The 24349-nt window shown below is 39.9% G+C and overlaps 1 protein-coding gene and 1 long non-coding RNA gene across 1 annotated transcript in view; both read left to right on the top strand.

Moving 5' to 3' along the window:
• Positions 1–4145, top strand: part of LOC134678006 (uncharacterized) — a 40661-nt gene extending 36516 nt beyond the window's left edge. The window contains exon 3 of the long non-coding RNA XR_010100148.1: positions 3199–4145. This is a non-coding gene — a long non-coding RNA (uncharacterized LOC134678006). The remainder of the gene's footprint in view (positions 1–3198) is intronic.
• LOC134677979 (fatty acyl-CoA reductase wat-like) overlaps positions 1–24349 on the top strand; it is a 339904-nt gene that overhangs the window by 148759 nt on the left and 166796 nt on the right.

Raw genomic sequence — 24349 nt, 5'->3', positions numbered from 1 at the left:
TGCGACCCCACGAAAATAAACTGTTGCCAAAAAAGTGGATTAGGTTAGGTTAGAACTGCGACCCCACGAAAACAAACTGTTGCCAGAAAAGTGGGTTAGGTTAGGTTAGAACTGCGACCCCCAAGAAAACGAACGTGACTTGCATAATCTGTTTAGCATAATAGGATTTAGGCGAATATTTACATCGCAGAAAACGTATTTCGATTCTTTATATTTGGTATAACTTGTATGATCTAAAACGCATCTGTCATAAGCTACATTTAGCAGAATGGCACATAGCATTAGCGCCTGCGCTTTGCTACGCAAGGGCGAAGGGGCTGCTATGCCCGTAGCGCCGGAGCAGATGCGGAGCCCAATAAAAAAACTGTTGCTAGAAAAGTGGGTTAGGTTAGGTTAGAACTGCGACCCCACGGAAACAATCTATTGCCAGAAAAGTGGGTTAGGTTAGGTTAGAACTGCGACCCCACGAAAACAAACTGTTGCCAGAAAAGTGGGTTAGGTTAGGTTAGAACTGCGACCCCACGAAAACAAACTGTTGTTATTTGGCGAAATGAAATTATGAGAAATAATAGTTGCGAGTTGCGAAACATTCGGCGAATTAAGTTCAGCCAAAAAATATTGGGCCTACAACATATATGATTCTCGCAAGTATGCAAAACATTTCTATGCCATAAGATTTTATGCTTGTAGTACATTATGCTTAATGGCGAATTATGCTAAAATAAATTATTACAAATAAAATTATGCGAAATGAAACAGATACCAGGTCTCGATTCGGACATTAAAATTATGCCAAAAGACACTTCGATCAATAAAAATTATGCGTAGAGCACGTATGCGCAACAATCCAGTACCAAGTGAGTTTATGCTAACAGTATATTATGCCTAAAGTTATTATGCACACTACAATTATTACAAAAAAAAATATGCCAAAAATAGGGGAACCGCAAATAACAAATCTCAAACCAAACACAAACATCTACTCAAAGGTTAACTGGAAGAGATCCCTCAAAGGGATAAGTTCGCCTTTGTACTTCTTACTAATTGTATGTCATTTTTAATATGTCTTTTTGTACAATAAAGAGTTTACTACTACTATAACAAATATTTACACATATCGACTTAACATGTGTTGATACGCTGGCCCCATCCCACATCCTGGGCTCTGCCAGGAGGCCGGGGACGGCAGCAGACGACGCATAAATTACCAAGTGTCGCAAATAAGTAGGTACCGTAATGGGGTGAGTAGGGTCAAAACTGAAATTCAAACCTCGATAACATTTTATTTTTACATATGAAAACTGAATGGTGTATACAGGGTGAAATTTAAATCACTGGCCATATTCATTCCCGGCACTAGGTTACACTTAAGGAATCTATTTAGCGAAAAAAAAGAGTACACTTTTTTTTAATTTTCATTTTTCAATTTTTAAATATTTTCCACGAGTCGTGGTCACCCTATTACCACAAATGTAAACAAACCTAATAGTAGGTTTTAACAACAACATCAGCAAAACCCTTATCTGACCTTCACTAAACCTTATAATCGTTGCAATAGGGTCCACCCAGTTAGTGTTGGCGAATGGTAGGCAGGTTTATCAATTTCGAGGGTAGTCTAAACCATTCCGCGCTAGCGGTAAACATAACGGTAACCATAAATGATTAGTCACTCGTCACTCGCCAACCTTAAAATAATAATCGCGCGCGTACTAAGGTTAAAAAAAATGTTTTCGATCCGGGAATATTACGAAGTAGTACGGTGTTATTTATTAAGTGGTGAGTGTTTACGCGGTGCACAAAGATTATACGAAATGGAATCCGTTCCACGCCTTCGCAGACAAGGATTGAATCCAAGAGTATCATCTCGTGGGACTTTCGTTAATTGCGTCGATTTGTAATCAAATGTACGTAAGTTGATTCAATTTTTTAAATACGCCTGAATGCAAAGATTCCTGACCTAGTTTTTATTCATTGTTTTTAAGCCACGGACGTTTTGTTAATAATCATTAGTCAGAAATAACATTTTAGATTAAAAATGGGTTGCCGTTGCATTTTGACGGTTCTAAGCCCGTTAATATGAAAAATTATAAAAAAAATTGCAACTTATGTAGGTAATCTCGCTGCAATAGGGTTCATAATTGGTGACGCGATTGCAAACAGCGGGAGGGGCGGGGTGTCAATGACCTTAACTGATAAGAGAGAAGCGGGTGTAGTGGGTAGTTGTCGGTTCACCATAACGTACGAGGTTTTTAGGACAACTTGATGATGAGTTATTTCGAAAAAAATGTACTGAGCGGTATTAAAAGAAAACACACGTGTTTAATATTTTTTCGAGTTCTTTCGGTTGTTTCAATTTGGCCAGTGAATTAAATTTCACCCTGTATAATTAATAAGTATTCCGGACGTTTGTATTTTAGTTTTTATTTTATTTTGGTTACTTAGTTCCATTTCATAACTTTGACGATAAAGAGGAAAACCCACCTCACCCCGTAGTGCCTCGTATTTGGGGTGAGAGGGTTTTCATACAAAGGTGATTTTGGAAGATTGTTGGATCGATTTTTTTTTATTATGCGTATTAAGTACTATAGCTCCATTTTAAATTGGAATACATTATTTTTGTAGCAGTAGCCTTAAAATCCCTTCTCACTCCCCTCTCAAGCCCACCTCTCCCCGCGAAACCTACGCACCCCGTTTTTACGGTACGCATTCTTGAAACTGAATTAAGTATTTGCGACACTTCCAATTGAAACTCTCGGTCCTTGGTCGTCAGACACCAAAAAACTAGTAAAATACATTTCTACCAAACTATGGCATGGCACCCAAATTGTATTTAATAAGCTACCTAAATTAATAAGAGAATCCGAAATGCCTTTATTTAAGAAATATTTGTTGGACTTTTTGGTACAAAATGCTTTTTACTCCTTGAAAGAATTTTTAGATTATATGCTGCATATTTTTTAGTATAATGTAGTATTTATATAAAGATCATGACTGTATTCTTTTTGCATGCTGCATGATAGGTCATAAAAATCTAGTCATAGTAGGTAATATTCAATATTACTATGCCTATTCAGGCAGTATGTGCTGTTCAAAAATTGTTTTTTTTACATCTTTATTCCACCGCATTTTAGAAATAAATATACGATTATGATTAAGTCTTGGAGTTAAAATTTCACTTTATGCATTTTATTTTTTCAGGTACTTCTACAGACGACTTAAGCTGTTCAAATAATAATCGATTTTGTTATAACTGGTATAATGAAAGCTCCTAAAATAATCAAGCACATAATAAAATACAAAAAAAAATGGGTTATGGACATAAGCAAATTATTTTAATCATTTAATTGGCAAGGAAACATTTTTATGAAACTATGAATAACGATTCCCAATCGAATGCTATAATGTATTCATTTTATCTCTCTGTCTCTTTTGCATCTTTTTTTTTATTATGAATGGGCTTACTCATGGCCACAGCCATCTCTACTTATGTTTCAGATCAGCATAATTATTAATGCACCGAAGCGATACAGCGAAGTATAAATTATCGGCCGATCGTAAGATCAGGCATATCGTGAAATTCCTAGGCATTTCGTGAAACGTGAAAATCTTTGACTCGTTCCCTGAGTCGACGGAGCCCCCCCGCTACGCGGAGCTCCTATTTCTGGGCAGTTTGCCCTTCGGGCATCTGAAGCAACCTAACGAACCTATCCTACCTAAGGCATATATTGGTTTAATGTGACTATCGTCAAAACAGTACACAGGAACATTACGATCTGCCTGATCTTACGATCGGCCGCCGACATTGTAAATACATGACATATGACTGATATGACTAAATAAAATACAACGAAGTGTGGGGTGGGGGTGTCATTTTAAATTTATGATGAAAAACCTCCCACACCTTTGTCATTAAATTCCATGTAAAGTTAGCTTGGTTTGAGTATAATAAATTACCATGAATACCGAGATATAAAAGGTTCCAATGTAAGTTTATTTTCAAGGTCAACATTCCTAAACTCCTCATTCCACAACATTCACTAATAATTAATAATTAATTATTATTAATTAATTATTTAGATATAAAATAAATACATTATAACATTCGATTTGTAATCTAGTAGTAGTTTAAGTTATATGATAATGAATATAATTATATGGGATTAGGAAATATTAATTGGGAATAATATTGGAAATATAAGTTGAAAAGCAAATGAATGTATTTTGAATCCTGACCTTATGACCTAATTGAGAGGATAGTGGGCAACCACTTCTCGATACAAACGTAATTAACATTTGCGCCTACGCATCAGCCGGCCTAGCCAAGGTTACAATCAATACAAGCGAAAAGCATTATGTATCTCTATCACTGTTCCATATTAGTGCGACAGCGACAGCTGCGTTTCGATCGCTACGAAGCGTAAGCGAGTGGTATCTTGGCTACGCGGCCTGGCTCCCGCTAGCAGGTTAACAGGTGCAGCCGCGGAAAATACCGCGAGGCTCAAACGCGTAAAATACGCCAAACTGGAACCAGCGTACCATAGTCTAATAAAACATGGGCTTCTCTTCCCAGAGTGACACAGGCCTACGTCACACTAACATGGCCGCTGCATATAGCGCTATCGCATATTATCATATAGCGCTGTCGCATGATGACGTAGGCTTGTGTCAGTCAGGTGACCTAGAAAAGACGGGAAGAGAGTACCAGGCGGACCTGATCCAGCCAGAGCCATGTACCATGCCAGCGTACGATTTTGTCCCAGTCGCAGTGAAACCGCTGGGCCGTGGTGTTCGGAGAAGTTGGTTAGAGACTTGGGGCGGCGTCTACGTGACAGAGGGTGCGATCCGCGTTCAGACTCCTACCACAGAATAAATAATAAGTACTAGAACTCACTAGAAGAACTACACACTAGTAGAAGACTCACTCTCTAACAAAACGCGTCTGTCACGATCAGCACAGATATGGCCGCTAGGTGGCGACAGCGCCACACGCGGCTTATGGCAAACCCCAAAATTGGGGTCGAACGGATGGAGTTTTAGCTACCTGTAGCAAAGCGACGAAATCGCGAAGTGAGCCACGCCTACTCCTACAGTCAAGCGTGAGTCGGACTTTATTACTTAGTTTGTGATCCAACCCCTACGGGTTTTTGAAAGCTATTTCATTCAAATTCTACATAAAAAAAAGTTGTTGAAATTGGGCAATGTTGGAACCCTTAGAACGCGAGTTTGAGTCGCACTTGACGGGTTTTTATAGTATAAGATCTCTATTTGATTTTATAATTGTTAGCGCTGTGGTAATACCCCTATCTTCACCACAACCACTGATGTACGAGTATGATTTGAAAACGATATATAGTCTGTGCGGAAAGAGAAGAGTCGTAGAATGTATTGGATCCCACTAAAAAATTAAATCGAACAGCCTTCTCGATATTGATATCAAGACAATTTCTAGTACAGTAAAGATCCAACCTATTTAAGCTCTAAGCTATTATGCTCTTAATATCACTGAAAATCCAGGGTTCTATTCTCTGTATCTTTAGGTATTTAAATAAAAGTAAACGAAATCTACCCTCAAATGTCTCCTTAAGCCAGTTGAGGGTAGATGAAAACATTACATGATCAAATAATGTAGGTTAAGTCAGGTCGTTCAGTGACTGATCCAGGCGGTTTTGTATTTGGTTGGTTAGCTAATAAATGTTATAACTACCCGAAAATTTACTAATTGTTTGTTTAAGTTTATTTAAATACCTAAAGATGCACACTATAGCCAGCACAAAATTACAGGACGTTGAATATGGCCTGAATAGCTTTCGAAAAAAAGATGGTAAGGCCATAGGACCTCTGTTTTGTTCTACTTGGCCCCCGCCAAGTGCCGAGCCCCCAGGTTAGAAAATAGAAGATTGCTATCCAAGGGATAAATTCATTCGTTCATTATTTATTTTGAATACAAGGAAAGTAAAATACATGTGAATTAAAAAACATAACTACTTAAGGTTAGATACATTCAATAAACAAATTTAGGCAAAAGTATCGTTATTAATGGAATGAGGTGTTAAATATCAGAATGTAAAGTCTCCAACAAATTTAATTAAAACCAACTTTTAAATAAATAATTATAATTCACGACGATCTTTCGATTTTAATTGCATATAGTGAAAAAAAATTTGGAATGTAAAATGCTCTAGTGCGGAAACATATGGCCCAGTTAAATTAAGGGTTTCACCTCGGAATGAGAGATAATAAGCTGGAAACTCGTATACACCTTAGTTATGACATTTTAAAGGTTCTTTTAAAAGTCGACGCATATATCGTGTGCGCGTCGGAAGTTATTCCAGGTCAAAGGTCATAAAAACTGGTTATTCGCGGATATCAAGTTTCCTATAGCTCCAATTTTATTGACATGTAGGTAAGAATTGTAGGGCATACAATTTGCGACGAGTTAGGTATAAAACGTTTTTTCATGCCATTAGCCATTTTCAAGATATACGGCATAGAAGGCGCAGCGGCACGGGAAACGCACTATAACGCAAGGCGAGCTGGTAATCTGTGTGAATAATACGTTCTATAAAGTTTATTAATCGTTAAAATGACACTTATGGATCACATATAGATTTTAAAATAAAAGTGACCCCACCTGTGGACAATAGCTAACAGCTTGTGTGTATGTACAGTCAGCAGCAGAAGTCGCTATACACTCCAGGTGCTCAAAGAGAGGTAAACGTTTAAACTGTCAAAAAGTTGTTGACTGTCATGGTAGTATTTACTTGTGAGCGCTCAACGTGTCACAAATATGTTAACAGTCGCTATTCATTAATTTCTACACTTACAACAAGTCATTGATACCTTAGCTGTCAAAACGTAAACGCTGCTGCTGTGTTAGCTGTTAAACGTATTCTGGCAAATAAACATTTCTATTCTATTCTATTCTAAAAAACCAATGGTATCTAAGCGGTCAACGTGTCAAATATATCTGAACAATATGGAAAAATAGACTTTAAAGCATACAAGTATGGTCGAATATTGAATAAAAGATAGCCATGCTAATTTCAGGTAAAGCGTTTTGACAATCATCGAAAGCAGTACAGTCTTGTCATCACATACATCTATCTCACGTTTTGCCCTTCAACCATTTGACAAGAGCCTCTCGGTCAACTTACTGCAAACTATTTCTTTTAACAGAATCGTCAAGACGAATGACACATAGCAAAAGCTAACTGAAGCCGAATTTAGAGCCAATTGTCAAGGCACGTCGTGGTCTCAGTAACAGGCGTTTGCTTTTCAAAGCAGAGACCGCGGGTTCAAATCTCAGTCGTACGCACCTAGAGATTACAGCTTTTTGTTTTTTTTTTTATTTCATTATTATTATTATTTTGTGTCTTCTGGTTTTATGTTAATTTCGCATTAGTTTATATAATTTTTGAAGATAATGGCACATGTAGCGTATGTACGACTTTCTATCAGGACGTTGTAGGTTTGAACCCGCAGTGGGCGTAACTTAGATTACACCTGGGCGGAATGCCATTTGATATTTACTACTCAAAAATCACGTTTGTTGTATGGGAGCCCCACTTAAATCTTTATTTTATTCTGTTTTTAGTATTTCTTGTCACTTATAATAGCGTCAACAGAAATACATCATTTGTGAAAATTTGAACTGTCTAGCTATCACGGTTCCTGAGATACAGCCTGGTGACAGACGGACGGACGGACGAATGTCGATGGACAGACGGACGGACAGCAGAGTCTTAGTAATAGGGTCCCGTTTTACCCTTTGGGTACGGAACCCTAAAAATGCTGGTCTCTTCGAAAACTGACTAAATTAAATTAAAGGATATGAAAACAATGCATTTTATTAATTTCAGACATCATGTTTCATAGTAACATTTATTGCTTAAGACCTACACAATCGATATCTAAATAGAAATAGTCTTAGTTTTATTTTTCAAAACGTTCGGGGTTCGATTCCCGAGCTGAGTACACATTTTTTTTAATGTATGAATGCAGTTTTTCATGTTACTAAAATCGATGACATGATTCCTAAGAAGAGATCGGTGTATATCATATAGTACCTATCAGATTTTCCCATACTGGCCGATCTAAATGGGCCAGCCTGTATAGTATATTTTACTACAATAAGTGGGCTAAATAAATATATTAACATAGGTATATAATATGATCAACGGTTTGGAAGAACAGCTGCATATGACAGTTAAAATAAAAAAAACCGATCATTCTAGTAGAACCTACTTATTTATTGTATAAGTTTGACACTTAACGATAAAATACTTCTTTAAGAAAGGAGGTGTCAATTCGTAGTGCTACAGTATTTATTTTAAAGTTAAACAGATAAAATGTTGATGCTTAGTTACCATTGAAATAACAACTGCTTAGCAACTGGTGGCACCCTGGCTGCTGACGTACGTGATTGGCAGTGCGTGTAGGTATTAATGACAGCAGCTTGAATTTGATTGCTTAGTTACCACTGACTTTTTAACCGTTATTGTCATTGTGAGTAAATAAGGGTGTATGTGTTAAAGAAAAACTCAGAAGTTAAGGTATTCGTGACGAACTGAAAGCCTACGTGAAAATGACATCTTAGATGTCCTTATTTTTGTGACGATTGAAGTGTATATGTTTTCTTGGACACCTTGCCCGCTCAGGTATATCTGCTGCTGACTGTATGTAATGATTTTTTGACATAGTTTACTACAAAAAGGGTACCCCTTTATTGAGGTTTAATCAGGAAATTGTAGCGATGCTACGTATTTGCCTAGGATAAATACATGCTTTTCCATACAAGATAACCGGTACAACATGACTGTCGCATTTCCAACAAAATAACATACACCAGAGTATGACACTTATGTAAAACTGTAATGTACCTTCTCAGCTGTAGGTTGATTAGCATATCCTGCCTCCTGGTTAACTGGTTTCGAAGAAACAAGTCTAAAGAGTATGCCACTTGAACGGAACTTGTCACCCAGATTGTGCAGAGGTTGTTGGACCAAACCTGGCTTCACGCATATCAAAATGATCCTCCTGATCTACCCTAACTGCTCAAGTAGGTCACATCCTAATTTAATTAGTATTTTAGAATCATTTTCGGAATTTTTATGAAACATAAATAGCGATTATGACGGTGTCAAAAGGTTGAAATTTTTGACAGGAGAACTGTCAGAAAGTAAACTATGCGTTTAGTTACCGCATCGGAAAGAAGGTATTCTGAATGAAACAAGGTAGAAAACGTACGATAAAAATATAATTATTAGTAATTATTATTAACCACTTAAAATATTACAAGTATTAATGAGCATTGATATTTTTTCAAGAGTCATTTGATTTGGAAAAGGTTTAAGTTGGTTTGACGTTTGATGCGTCGATATGGATCGAAACGGAGGGCTGGGGTATTTTCTGGAATCGACGATGGATGTGGCAGTTGGAACTGGGGCTCGCTAGCATTTATATAGCTCCTAATTGAATATCGAAATAAACCGCCTCGCCCCCTTCCGCCGCCTGCCCCGGCCGGTGGAAGATTGGGATATATGTAAAGTGCGCCGTGTGTGTGTGTGTTGTGCGCGAAAAGGGCGTAGCCCACCGAGTGCTTTCCGTGCCGCCGGCGAGCGCAAGCATGGCCGACGGTCGTGTTGCTCCGAGCGCCGTTGCGCGCTCCCTGATGTGCTGAGCGTCGTGGGGACGCTGGTTTTCACCGCAGGGCGCAGTTTCCAAGGCCTGTGGACTGTGTGTCGAGCGGTACGGCGTGCCGCCCGGCGAACCCGAGGTGCTTCACACAGGCCTCCCCTTCACTTGCGTGGCCTGTCGACTCCGAGGCGCGTCACGTTGGCGCCACCATCAAGCCGTAGGGCACGACCTTGACTCGCGAGCCGTGTGTCGGACAGCCTTGCCGCGGTCCGACGATCCCAAGGTATCATCGCGCGGGTCCTTCTTGTCGAACTCCTGAGCGCCGCGGGTTGTTCTCGCCCGGGCTTGCCAAAGCCGGAGCTTGAGGAACGCCCGCCGCCCACCGTCAGCGATCCGCCTGCTGCGTTAAATACCAGCGGGCCTGTGGATGATAGCTACGTTCGGTACCCGTGAGTGCACTAGACTTTTATCCCAGGTTTTGGCCAAAACCCCGCGTCTCGTCCATCTCGCGATCGTAGATTAAGGTTTACTATAGTGTCACCCCATAACCGCCGACGGTTTAGAGAAACCGATTGTATTTTGAGCAGCGCCCGCCCTAAAGCGGAGTGCATTGTAAGTAGTTAGCGAAGTGTATTAAATTGCATGTCATATATTTGGTTTTATCTTTTCAATATCCTACCAAGTTCCCATTAACCAGGTTAGAGTAACAAGAGGACCCTTGCACTCCAAAAGTCCAATGTTTTACTGCGGATCTTATCCGAGGCATCACTCCCATTAATTATTTAAACATTTTAAAAACCTTATTATTTTTTATACACGACAATATTATTTTTATACACGACAAAATTAAGCTTTATAGCCTTTAACTTAAGGTATTTCTACAGGAAAGAGGTAGATTTTAAGTACTAATAAGACATGAAAATGTTTTCACATGCTTTTATTTAACTCCCGAAATCTCTATCTGTAGTTAAAATAGCGAGATGAAGTAGTTTTAAGTACATTCTTATTCGTTTTCTTTGTTAGAAAGTACATTGTTTTAGTTCCAAAAATAGATTCCCCATCCATAATTTATCCGGAAATGATATATTACATGTCCTAATATGTATAGCTTTAGAGAAATGAAGCTTCAATTGAAGCGCGGCAGCGTCGAACTTAACCCCCCTCCCCCCACTAAATGTGCCGTGGCTCTCGATGTCTCCCGGTCAGAATCTACTCAGACCAGCTAAAAATCAACTGTGCCAAGTTTCAGCGCATAGTCACAAAATGTAAGGTCTCATTCACTATCAAACCAACTTATAGTACTTATGTCTGATCACTGCGCTTTCTGTGCCCTATATCTTGAAAACGGCTAATCTCATGAAAAAATGTTCGATGCTTAACGTGTCACAAATTTTATGCTCTACAATTCTTCCCTACATGTAAACAGCGGTGGAGTTATAGAAATCTTGATATTCGCAAAAAACCGATTTTCATGAACTTTGACCTTGATTAACTTGTGACGCGCACATGATATATGCGTCGACTTTTAAGGGAACCTTTAAAATGTCATAACGAAGGTGTATACGAGTTTCCAGCTTATTATCTCTCATTCCGAGGTTGACCCCCTTTTTAGGCTTAAGATGACTGGCCCAAACTTTGTGCACACTCCTGGGTCAATTTCACCAAACGAGCATTTTTGTCTAATTTCCATGGAATTTTGAAATACCAACATTACACAAAAAAAATATGCTGAGAATTTGATAAAAAATATAATAAATATTAATTTTCTTATGGGATAAAAATATTCATAAAACTATAAAAGTTATTTAAATTTAAAATTTTGGTCAGGGCACGGGAATTAGTGTGTCCATGGAAATTAGATTTTACTAGGACAGAAATTAAAACACGGCACGGGAATTGTTTTCTTAACTTATTTTGGTACTTAAAACTATTATTTATGTATATTTTAATCTACAATAACATACTGCAACCATACTGAAGTGGCATCGGACATATTTACCTTCTTTAATTTTATTTTCGAACGACAAATCTACGAAAGTATGTTACACTAAAAACTACGTATTTGACTAATCCTTTCCTTTATTTAAATGGCAACTAATCTCTCTCTCTTAGTAAAATGTACATATTTCAAAACAATACTTTGAGTAGTTTCGTAAACTTGTCCGCCTTTACATACAAAACTATTCATTAAAAAGTGTCATTATGTATCTGCATGTAGATAGGTACAAGGTATATGATCTGGTATATGGTCTTATAGGAAATGATACTAAAAAATAAATAGGGGCACAGTGAGAAGAAGTTATTGTGTAAGTTAATCTGAAGAAATCGAATATGCTGCCTTCATAAATTAATAACCCAAAAAATTGTTTGAACACATATGAGGTAAGGTGGGGTAAGACTATCACCGGGGTAAGACTATCACTTGTATGGAATCCTCATACTGTTAGTCTTGTCCCGATCAAAATAAACTAAGTTAGTCTTACCCCGCCTTACTTTACACATAGGTATACGGGGTGTCCCTGCCCTGCGGGAAAATCTTCAAAGCGTAGGTTGGTTAAGTAATTTCTCAAAAATATAAAATATAATATAAAAATATCATAATCTTCCTAAAAAAAACTTGCTTACAAAATACCCCCTGGCACTGACTAAAATAACCGACTTGGTTTCACATTACATCCCAAAACTTTTTTGTAGTAGAGTAGAAGAACTGCGTTGCGAGATTTGCATCTTTTTACATGAATTGAAATGATCCCATCTCTTTTTGTAGGCTGTCCTTCTTTTCGGGTAAACATACCCATACCATACTGATACTATGTATATACATATCATAATACATCTTTATTCATACTCACATCGTCCATCGTAGTGTACCTTTATTTTCCCTACTAATTGTAAGAACTAAAAGGTAACGTTGTTATCGCATATATTTCTATAGGATTACAAACTTAATTATGCAGTTATCTTTAGAACGTGACTAATATTGCAGTATTATTAGATTTTTATTGGCTTAAAAAGCTAAAACCTAATTACGTTTCATATTTGGAACTTGTGGGTATGCTAGAAGTACCTTAAAATAATATTGATTGAGAGTGATTGTGCCAGTGACAAAACTAAGGGATTTTAAAGTGTATTAATTCTTAGACTACATGCTCAAATTAAATGTTATTTATATAGAATGTTATTGAGATTTGATGGTACGGCCTTGCCACTTTGTTTTACTCGACTTGGCGGCGGCACTGCCGTGCCCCCAGATCCTTTGTCCTTCTTCAGGCCTCAAACTATTTCCATGCCAAATATGTATTATCAAGATGATATTGTTTCAGCGGCTTAAGCGTGACGAGATAACAGACAGACAGACAGAGATACTTTCGCATTTATAATATAGTAGGAATAGGATATATTAAATTTTTCTTGTACCTATTAGAAAAGCTAATTTATAACAACTAATCTATTAAACGAGCAATTCTTGTATATATTTCGGGGATCTCGGAAACAGCTCTAACGATTTCGATGAAATTGGATCATATATGGGTGTTTTCTGGGATGAAAAATCGATCTAGCTAGGTGTCTTTGGGAAAACGCGCATTTTTGAGTTTTTAGGTAGGTATATGTTTTCCGAGCAAAGCTCGGTCTCCCAGATATTTAAACTTTATACGGCTTACGCTGTCAGCTGTCAAATTTACAAAATAAAACCATTGTAAATTTGATTCATTTTGTTTCATGTAACCGGGTACGGGTTGGGTACGGGTATTATAATATGTAATAATTCCAAAAATAGTTTTATGTTAATATAATATTTTAATATTATAATATGATAAATGAATAAGGTAAGGTGGCGCAAGACTAACAGTACGATGATTCCATACAAGTGATAGTCTTACCCCAGTGTCGTCTTACCCCAACTTACCTTACGTATTAAAATTGCCCGGGTTATTCGGGTCCACCCTGTAAGTATGTACAATAGTACTTATACTAAAAAACCGTTCATAAATGTTTGTGCATTCTCTGAGATTTCCTTAAATGTAAAATAGAAAGATATACGTCATATTATTATTACATATAATATATATTCAATGCCAATATATATATATGTAATAATAACATGACGTAAACATTGCCAATTAACTTACAGTGCCCCCAATTAAAAATTTGTTGACAATAAATGTAATACTTTCTAATTCCCGTGCCACTTAATCAGCTGTTTTAGGTAAATATTCTATGGGAATTAGGGCACGGAAATTAGAATTCGTAATAAAAAAATTCGCCAAAAATTTAAATCGTGTTTAACCAAACTGTTATGTTATCGCTTACATAAAGATACATAAAGGGCTCCTAAATATGATAATTGTTTTTGAAAAGCTATGTGGGAAATAAAATTTATAAGGGGCATCGAAATTAGAAAAAAATTGTCGCCCACCCGGATTCCGAAATACTTATGCGATTTGCTCGAACACGCCGCGGCTTGACGTACATCCGCTTGCTTTGAGAATCAGCCGAATATTGCCAGTACAGGTGAGGCGGAACACGAGGCGGTTCAGATACAGACGTCGGCTGTGAGAGCCCTTTGAGTTTTGCCGACGAAATTTTACTCGCGCGCTCGGACAAAATTTAAACATTGATCACGAGTTATTTACCACAATGACGTTAATAGTGTATGTGCTCAGTGATAGTAAATATCATCTAGTTTAAGTATTTGACACTAAATTAGTGATACTAATGTAGAATTATTCGTAGGATTTTTCATTATGCTCAAAAGTAGATTCCGGACAGGGCACGGGAGTAGTAATTTGAGCCTTTAGGTATTTTTAAGTGTACTCTAAAAACCAATTAATCAGTGAATTCATATGGAACCCGGTGTGAAAGTGTGGCTTCTTTATGTAAAAAAAAAATGGTAAGTATTATTTGATGCTAACCCGCGATTTTCATCACGGACAGAAAAAAAATCGTGTTCAGAAATTGACCCTCCTTAGAACAGCATTGACTCACTTTGAGAGCATGAAAAATAAATGAAGGCGGTTAAAAAATAATCTAATCGCAATCACAATTATCACATTGAAGGTATTAAAACTGCAATTAGTTCAATGATTGAAGCAGGTTTGTCTGAAAGTAGTGTAGGTATTAATTAAAACAGGGCTATTTAAATAAACAGCCGTTTAAAAATAACGCGCGGTTCCGTGAAAAAGCATTTCCCTTTTGACTTCAAGAATTGTAAATGTGCACATTAGTAACGTCAAACATAAGTAACTGTAAAATAAATAAATGTTCTTTTCTTACACGTTTGCATCTACTTTACAAACGCGAAACATATATAATAATATGTCGCAGTCAAAAGTGTGAACTGGTCAAAAGAACTTTTAACCGACAAAAACAGGCAAAACTGCTTTTGACTGAGCATGTTGGTCAAAAGTAGTTTTACCTGAAAATCATTGGTTAATAGTAATTGTGACTGTTACTATCAGTCAAAAGTACTCGCAGAAATAGGTAGGTTAGGGTTTTTTTTTTTGCTACGCCCTAAAAAGGAAACTGCTGCCAGAAATAGGTATGATTTTCAGGTAAAACTACTTTTGACCAACATGCTCAGTCAAAAGCAGTTTTGCCTCTTTTTGTCGGTTTAAAGTTCTTTTGACCAGTTCACACTTTTGACTGCAACATATACAACTTAAGAGTCAAGAGTCGCTCCCATGCAATATGGTTAGGGAGGCGAGGTAGCTAAATGGCGTAATTCAACGGCGCCGTCGAGACCTATCAAAATCGAAAGATAAAATAATTTCGAAAAGAAAAGCTCGTATGGCAAAAACCATTTTAGCGGTGGGTTTGGCGTGTACGGTTTTTCAAAAATGTAAAAAAAAAACAGTTACTTGGGCATTCTCGAGCGCGTCAGATATTCATACTACGTATGCCCCGAGTGCCTCTGATAACAACGGTATACTAATCTGCCGGTTTGCGTGGTGGGGGTAGGCATATAAAGTAGTCAAAAATGCAAAAAAAAAAAATTTACTCGGGCGCGTCAGATTTTCGGAAGGGGTGTTAAGTAGGCCCCAAGGAAGCTTCCTTTAAAAAAACTGACGATTTCGGCGTGACGATAAGTTACGATGAATTTTTGAAAATGCAAAAAAAAAAAGTTTTTTTGAAATACTCGAGCGCGTCAGATTTTCATAGGGGAGGTTTATCTCGGTATCCTGAAAGCATATTTTTTTAATCTGACAAAAATGTTGGTGGGTTCTCTTAATCTGACCGATTTTATGATGCTTCAAGTCAAAAAGTTTTAACTTTGGACAAAAATGTAAAGAGACCTTTTTTGTGTAAAATAAAATTACCTTTTTTGTTTATTTAACCTTTTTTTTTGTAAAATGTATCGTTCGCGACTTATATGCCGCAACGCGTTCTTAGGAAGACGAAATGGCTCCTCCACACTTCCGGTCATGCGGAAACCGGCAGATTTTGTATTTTTAGTAAGTTTTAGATTATATTCTTCAAAATAAAAAATAAAAAAATCGCGCTCGAGAATGCCGGATTAACGTTTTTTTTTTACAAGTTCGCGACCCTATAACTCGGCGGCGTCAAGGACTTATCGTCAGATTAGTTAAATTTAGTCTTTAAACACTAAAATCAACCCCCAATATCTTAATCTGACGCGCTCGAGTATTTCAGACTATCCATTTTTTTTTACTAATCTGATCGTCTATCCTAGGCGCGCGTCACTACATATAGAGCTAAATACTTTACAAGGTTGTTCTATTAGGTCTAAGGTATCTCTCATATCTTAAACTGCCACGCTCGAGTATTGCCGAAAATTCCCCTATTCGCCTCCCTAACCAATAGAAGTAACGCACACATTGGAACGCAGGAGTGTACATGTTAAAAAACCGTACAGATTAAAAAAAGGGTCGGCAACGCGCATGTTACACCCCTGGAGTTGCAGGCCATAGGCTGCTTACCATTAGGCGGGCCATAAGCTTGTTTACCACCGACGTGGTGTTAAAAATGGGTATAGGCCGTATCAGGGACGCAGCCGCAATGGTTTACGTGAAACATGTGGACAGCTAAAACGAAGACCGAAGGCCGAGATCCGCGTAGGGCCCAAGGCCCGAAGCGTCCAGGATATTAGTGCTCTAACACAAAACAATAGTACAATGGTTTAAACAAGAAGGCCGAAGGCTGAGCTCCACGTAGGGCCGAAGGCCTGTAGCGTCCATAAGGGTAGTGCTCAAACACAGAACAATAGTACAAGTAGGTATCTAAATGCGAAGGCTGCAGGCCGAGCTCCGCGTAGGGCCGAACTCCCGAAGCGTTCAGGATGTTAAAAACTTATATACAGTAAAAGGATCTAGGACCGAAGCGTCCAGGTTAGTGATTGAACACAGAACAATAGTTTTTGTGTCGAAATGCTAAGGCCGAAGGCCAGTACTCAAACAGAACAATATTACGCGGAGCTTGGCCTTCGCATTTAGACACTTGTACTTTTCTGTGTTCGAGCACTGACCTACTCCGACCGCTCTGGCTACGGAACCCTAAAAATCTGAAATGGGAACATTAGGACTGCCATAAAAACAATTCTGCCATTTTGATGCGATAGTTTATGTAAACGAATGGCTTTTGCCATCTCTGTAATATGACCAATAAGAAGTTTCTACCTATACCGATTATTCTCCTAATAATATGGTGTGTCGCCCTTTATTGTAAGTAGGTATATATTAATTAACCTTACATATTATGTTTTAACTGCCAAACTGTAAAACTACATAAATCTAATGGGGGGATATTTTTTACTACACTGAGAGAAAAATCATCACGGAATTAACTGTACTAAAAAAATGAAGTTTTAGTAATAATTATGGACGTTTCACTATTTCTGTAAAGTTTATTTATTTCTACAAACAGCTCAGTAATCCCAAATATAATTTCAACAAACAGATAATAGAAATTGCAAGAACGAATAGAAATTACAAAAGTCAATTTGTTCCTATTAGTTAACTCTCCTTGTCCCCGAGTTTATTTTTGTAATTCTAAGTGTGTTTTTGTTGTCCTTTTCTCTCAGTGTAGCTTGTTTGAGTATCCCACTGTTGGACCCATAGACCAGAAATCCTCTAGACGGACTTTAGAGCAATTATTTCATGAAACCGATGCTGCCAAAAATACTGGGGTGCGGGGGAACGAGGTGAGCGAGTCCCGTCCGTGATTGGTCCGTTCAAAGACACGGGCCTCACACAAAGACACTTTTACTCGAAAATGGAGTAAAACTACTCTATTTGTGAGGCCTAGGTCACTGTTGTTGTGTTTTTCGATGACGACAATGACGCCATCGAAAACAGATCTTGGATGGAAGGCGATGGAGTTCCACCGCCGGACTGTCCGGGTTTGCTCGCCGTAGGATATTACCCAGCAGGTACGTCAAACGTGATTCAAGCGTACCAAAAATGCTAGCGGCATTGCCACATTACACAGCTAGTAATGGCTCCTCTACACGATGGTCCAGCGCCGGCCACTCCAAGGGTCGTAGCCATGCGGTAGAATGAGATAGCAATATCACTTGCTCCCTCTAACGCATAAATGCGTCCCTTGGAGTGGCCGGCGCTGGGCCATCGTGTAGAGGAGCCATAATATTTTCTGTACCAGGAAAGAGCCCGGACGGGGGTCGACGCTCCTATTCCTCAAACTCAACTCCTCAACTTTAGGGCGGAAAGTTCTAAATAAGTTTTTTGGCCTCCGCACCTAGTATGGCCTCCGCAGGGCCCCGCAGTTTCTATATAGCGAACGGAACATAGTCGTACGTTGTTACCAAGTTTACGTATTTGTTCACTTAATAGATTTATTTAAACAACAAACTTACAGTAAAAAGTAACCTAAAATAAAAAGTACTTGCCTACAAAAGTAAAACTAATACCTAAAAAAACTAAAAATCTAATCTGGGTATTTGTTATGTCAGCGACCGATCGTAAGATCAAGCATATATTAATGAAATTCCTAGGCATATCGTGAGACGTGAAATCTTTGACTCATTCCCTGAGTCGACGGAGCCCCGCTGCGGGGCTCCTATTTCTGGGCAGTTTGCCCTTTGGGCATCTGAAGCAACCTAATGAACCCATCCTACCTTTATATTGGTTTAATATGACTATCGTCAAAACATTACACAGGAACATTACGATCTGGCTGACCTTACGATCGGCCGCCGACAGCTATATTTATAATTTCGCAGTATTTTCGTCGGCCGCGCCTGCCATTTTGCTAGTATGGGTGATATGGGAGGTGGCAAAGGTGCTAACGCAAATGGCGTCCCAAGTCAGGCTGTGGCCTTTTGCCCAAGGTACCAGCGCAATGTCTAGTTATTTTTTAACTTTTTCTTTAAGTAAGTATTAAAATCATTTAGGTATTTACAAACAAGATATATACAGTGGTTTTACTACGAGTAAAAGAAATTAATAACTATATAAGATTTAAGCTATGTAACATCTAAAACAGGCCCTTGAGGCATTGTACCAAAGATGCTGGCGGCATTTCCTCGCTGTAGGTACTTATCGCAATGCTGATACATTGTGCGAGGTAGCCGCCATCGCGCCAGCTCTTCGGTCACCAGTTACGTCATCCAGACGCTTCGCGATTTCTGCGAACAACTTACTACTAATAAAGATATCTTTTTAACAGTCTCTTGACGTGAAATATGTATTACATAGACTTTTTCTGTTTTATGTCTTTGACACTTGGAGAGCCTTTACATCTCCATATCTTATTATATTTTATTATTTATCTCTGATCATGGAGACCTTATACATTTCCTAACTTAATTGTTAGTGGTACGATTTAACCGGAACTTGACGGTTAAATCGTACCGATGAAACACAAAACCATAATTAATTATAAACTTACACCTTTCTTAAGATTCACTCTACTCGTATTGATAAGTGAAAACCGCATGAAAATTCGTTAAGAAAGCTTTTGAGTTTATCGCGAACATACATATACCTACATACACACATATAGACAAACGCGGCGGGGGCGTTGTTTGACAAGGTGTATAGTGAAGGTATTCGCTGTTGTATATATTATACAACTTGTATTTATATTCATAACTAGCTGTGCCCGCGGCTCCGCCCGCGTGGAATTCAGTCTGTGTCAGTAAGCGGCTTTGGTAGGCGTACACTGCGTACAGCGTGGCACGTACCGTACGTCGGTCTATACCCGACTCTTTTAGTATATGAGGGCGCCGAAGGCACCCGGCTTTGGAACGCGTACAGCGAGCCACGTACGTCGGATTACGCCCGAGGCTTTGAGTATGAGGGCGCCGAAGGCGCCCGGCTTTGGTAGGCGTACAGCGTGGCACGTACGTCGGTCTACGTCCGACTCTTTTAGTATGAGGGCGCCGAAGGCGCCTGGCTTTGGGACGCGCACAGCGCGCCACGTACGTCGGGCTACGACCGCCGCTTTGAGTATGAGGGCGCCGAAGGCGCCCGGCTTTGGAACGCGTACAGCGAGCCACGTACGTCGGATTACGCCCGACGCTTTGAGTATGAGGGCGCCGAAGGCGCCCGGCTTTGGTAGGAGTACAGCGTGGCACGTACGTCGGTCTACGCTCGACTCTTAGTATGAGGGCGCCGAAGGCGCCCGGCTTTGGAAAGCGTACAGCGCGCCACGTACGTCGGGCTACGATCGCCGCTTTGAGTATAAGGGCGCCGAACCGAAGGCGCCCGGCTTTGATAAGCGTACAGCGTGACACGTACGTCGGGCTACGCCTGACACTTTTAGTATGAGAAAGTCGTAGTCGCTTGGCTTTGGTCCGCTTCCAGCGCGCCACATACATCGGGCCACGCCCGACTCATTTAGTATGAGGGCACTTAAGGCGCCCGTCTTTGGAACTGGTACAACGCGCCACGTGCGTCGAGTTACGCCCGATGCTTTGAGTATGAGGGCGCCGACGACGCCCGGATTTGGTAAGCGTACAGCGTGGCACGTACGTCGGTCTACGCCCGACTCTTTTAGTATGAGGGCGCCGAAAGCGCCCGGCTATGGAACGCGTACAGTGCGCCACGTACGTCAGGCTACGCCCGCCGCTTTGAGTATGAGTGCATCGGGCTACGCTCGACTCTTTTAGTATGAGGGCTCTGAAGGCTCCCAGCTTTGAAACTGGTACAGCGCGCCACGTGCATCGGGTAACGCCCGATGCTTTGAGTATGAGGGCGCCGAAGGCACCCGGATTAGGTAAGCGTATAGCGTGGCACGTACGTCGGTCTACGCCCGACTCTTTGAGTATGAGTGCATCGGGCTTTGCCCGACTCTCTTAGTATGAGGGCGCCGAAGGCGCCCGGCTTTGGAACTGGCACAGCGCGCCGTGTGCTTCGGGTTACGCCCGACGCCCGATGCTTTGAGTATGAGGGCGCCGAAGGCGCCCGACTTTGGTAAGCGTACAGCGTGACACGTACGTCGGGCTACGCCTGACACTTTTAGTATGAGGGCGCCTAAGGCGCCCGGCTTTGGAACTGGTACAGCGCGCCACGTGCGTCGGGTTACGCCCGATGCTTCGAGTATGAGGGCGCTGAAGGCGTAACGGCGGACGTAAGTACACTTATGTACGTCTAAATCGGTTAAGGCATTCAGAAGTTAAGGCGGAATAAAGAAACTCACATAAATAAATATATACCTACATACTCTCGTCTTTCTTTTGGGCAGTCGTGAAGTGTAAAAAGACGGCACTGTGCAATTAGGGGCAGTTAATTTGTTTAATTTTGTTGTATTATTAAATCAACATAATTATTCAATTAAATTTGTTGATACCCGGTCTTCTAAACATAGAGTTAATTTGGCAAAATCCTTCCTCGGTGGCTTATTCGTGTCACTACGTATTAAATTCAGCGCCATCTGTTAGTTTTCCAGGGTACTCAATAGTGGTAGCACATATTTGAAAAAAGTTTGCCCCTCCTTCCTAAGTAGCGCCATAAGATTCAGGGGCAAACTTAAATCAAGCGGGTGTTGTGGCTACCTCCCCCCTTTTAGGGGTTGAATTTTTATAGCCTATAACCTGGCCGGAGATTTTCTGGACAGATTAGTAAAGTTTGCATCAGAATCCGTTCAGCCGTTTTCACGTGATGCGCGTTCAAATAAACAGACATACAGATAAATAGATAAACAGACAAACAGACAAAAATTCTAAAAACTGTTGGAACGTGTTCTGTTATCGATTCTAAGTATCCCCAGCCAACTTTTTTTCAAATATCTTCCATGTACAGACTTTCGACCCTCTACAGCTTTATTATATGTATAGATATAGATGTTGCTACCTATGTATTTTTCCTGTCTTTATATGACTGAAAAGTTTTACTTGTCAAAGAGCCAAGCGGCCCATTGATTAACAGTCCGCCGGACGGTATCGGTCTGTCAGTTGTTCGGAAGTTCGGAACTGTCAAAATTTTGTTCTAACTGACAGGCCGATACCGTCCGTCGGACTGTTAATCAGTGGGCCACTTATTAGGCCTGCTTACAGAATACATTTTCGAGTTCTGAATTTTAATAGATTACAGAAAAACCTATTACATTAGAAGTCTGCCACCAAGCGTGAGTTAAGAAAAAAAATGCGAAGTACCTTCGACCCACACTTTAGTCCAGTTTAGGCCAACTGGCCTAACTGAAACTAACAAAACTTTGTTAGTTTCTATTCGGAAGGAATTCCAAAAAAATATTTGAACCACCATTATGCATTTTTATTTTATTTTCTTTATTGGGGAAAAAAACAGACAGGCAGATATATATATAATACAAAAGAGGACATAGATTTATACATTAGTAGGTGCAACCTACATCCTGAGACAATTCCCACTATGATCAGGCGAAGAACTGCTTAAACCGAGACTCAAGGTATTCCCGGAGAAATATGTATACAACGGACATGCGTTTTCAGAATTACTTTGCGAGGCAGATTTGAAGAAAGGGAATGAATTGATTTTGTACCACGGAAGAAATAATGAGTGCGCCGCGCTCTTGTACTCAGTGAAAAATAGTAAGTACCTACTTACATACCTAAGTAAACATTTGTAATATGCCTACTTGAATAAACTATTTTTAGGGTTTCGTACCCAAAGGGTAAAACGGGACACTATTACTAAGACTCTGCTGTCCGTCCGTCTGTCACCAGGCTGTATATCACGAACCGTGATAGCTAGACAGTTGAAATTTTCACGGACGATGTATTTCTGTTGCCGCTATAACAACAAATAGGTACTAAAAACAGAATAAAACAAAGATTTAAGTGGGGCTCCCATACAACAAACGTGATTTATGACCGAAGTTAAGCAACGTCGGGCGGGGTCAGTACTTGGATGGGTGACCGTTTTTTTGCCTTTTTTGCATTATGGTACGGAACCCTTCGTGCGCGAGTCCGACTCGCACTTGCCCGGTTTTTTATTTCTACTGACAAAGTCTTCTTCAGCCTTCCCAGGTCATGGTCTGATATGGGGTATAGCGCTGGGCGTAGCGGCGTTACTGTCGATATTAGCCGTTGTTATCTGGAGACGACGCAAGGGGGCGCTGGTTTTTTTTATCTTTTATCTTATCTTTATTGTACGAGAAAAAAGAGATTTTGATTACATCAGAATAGAGCTTAAATGTGTATAGGTTGCAGGTAACACAAAGGCGAACTTAAGAAGTCAAGAACAAGACTACATTTTTGAATTTTGGGATCGTTCGCATGTTCAGGTTTCAACTTTCAATATTAGTAGGTTAGGACGGGTAAAACTTTGCTCTAGCTTCGTTTTAACAACTTCTTTTCGCCATCGCCCTACGCGACAACATTACCATCTTCATCACTTGGATGGTTGACATCTAAAGAAGACAGACAAGTAAAGTAGAGGGAATTTCGATAGCTAAAGTGGAAAATAATCAATAAACCAGGCAGTCGACTAGTTGTGATGGGTTTATTTTGCGAACTGACGTACAAAAATATAAACAGTCAAAATAACATTAGAATTTAAATATGGAATTAAAAAAGAACTTAAGACTAGACATAGATAATAGTGTAAACGTATCAAAACCTATTTACATATACACCCTTAACATCCCACCCCCTTGTGTGCGAAAGCACACAAAACTAGCCAGACTAGATATAAACTGAGACTTTATGCCTCTAATCTGACCAATTTTTTAGAAGGTCGACGAAGAATTCCACCTGATGTGGCTACGTCCACCACCCTGACCACTCCGTCTCTGCCAGGGAATGTAGCAACGACGCGGCCGCGTGGCCAGGTTCCTCGGGGTAGGTTCTGGTCTACAATGATGACTAAGTCGCCAACAGTCAAGTCGTGCTCTCTGTTCTCCGCTATCTGGCGAGGTTGCATGGTTGGCAGAATTTCTTTTACCCATCGGTTCCAAAAGTGGTCGGCCAATCTCAACGCCTTCCTCCAGTCAGCACGTCTTAAAAGGTCTCGGTCGTCAAGGGTTGCAGGCAGAACCTGGTTAGAAGATGAGCCAATTAGAAAGTGGAAGGGCGTTAGGGTTTCCTGGTCTTCAGGGCCAATAGGGACATGGGTCAGAGGTCGAGAATTTACAATTGCCTCAGCTTCTAGAAGGAGAGTTACTAGGACTTCGGGATTAGGTTCTCTTTCTCGTAATGTGGCATTCAGCGCGACTTTGACGGTGCGAATCAGTCTCTCCCAGCATCCGCCGAAAAAAGGAGCAGCGGCAGGGATAAAGCTCCACTTTATTCCTCTATTGGCAGCAAAATCGTAGACCT

Source organism: Cydia fagiglandana, chromosome 27, assembly GCF_963556715.1.
Source record: "Cydia fagiglandana chromosome 27, ilCydFagi1.1, whole genome shotgun sequence".
NCBI classification, from domain to species: Eukaryota; Metazoa; Arthropoda; class Insecta; order Lepidoptera; family Tortricidae; genus Cydia; species Cydia fagiglandana.
This window is presented reverse-complemented; position numbering and strand designations above follow the sequence as displayed.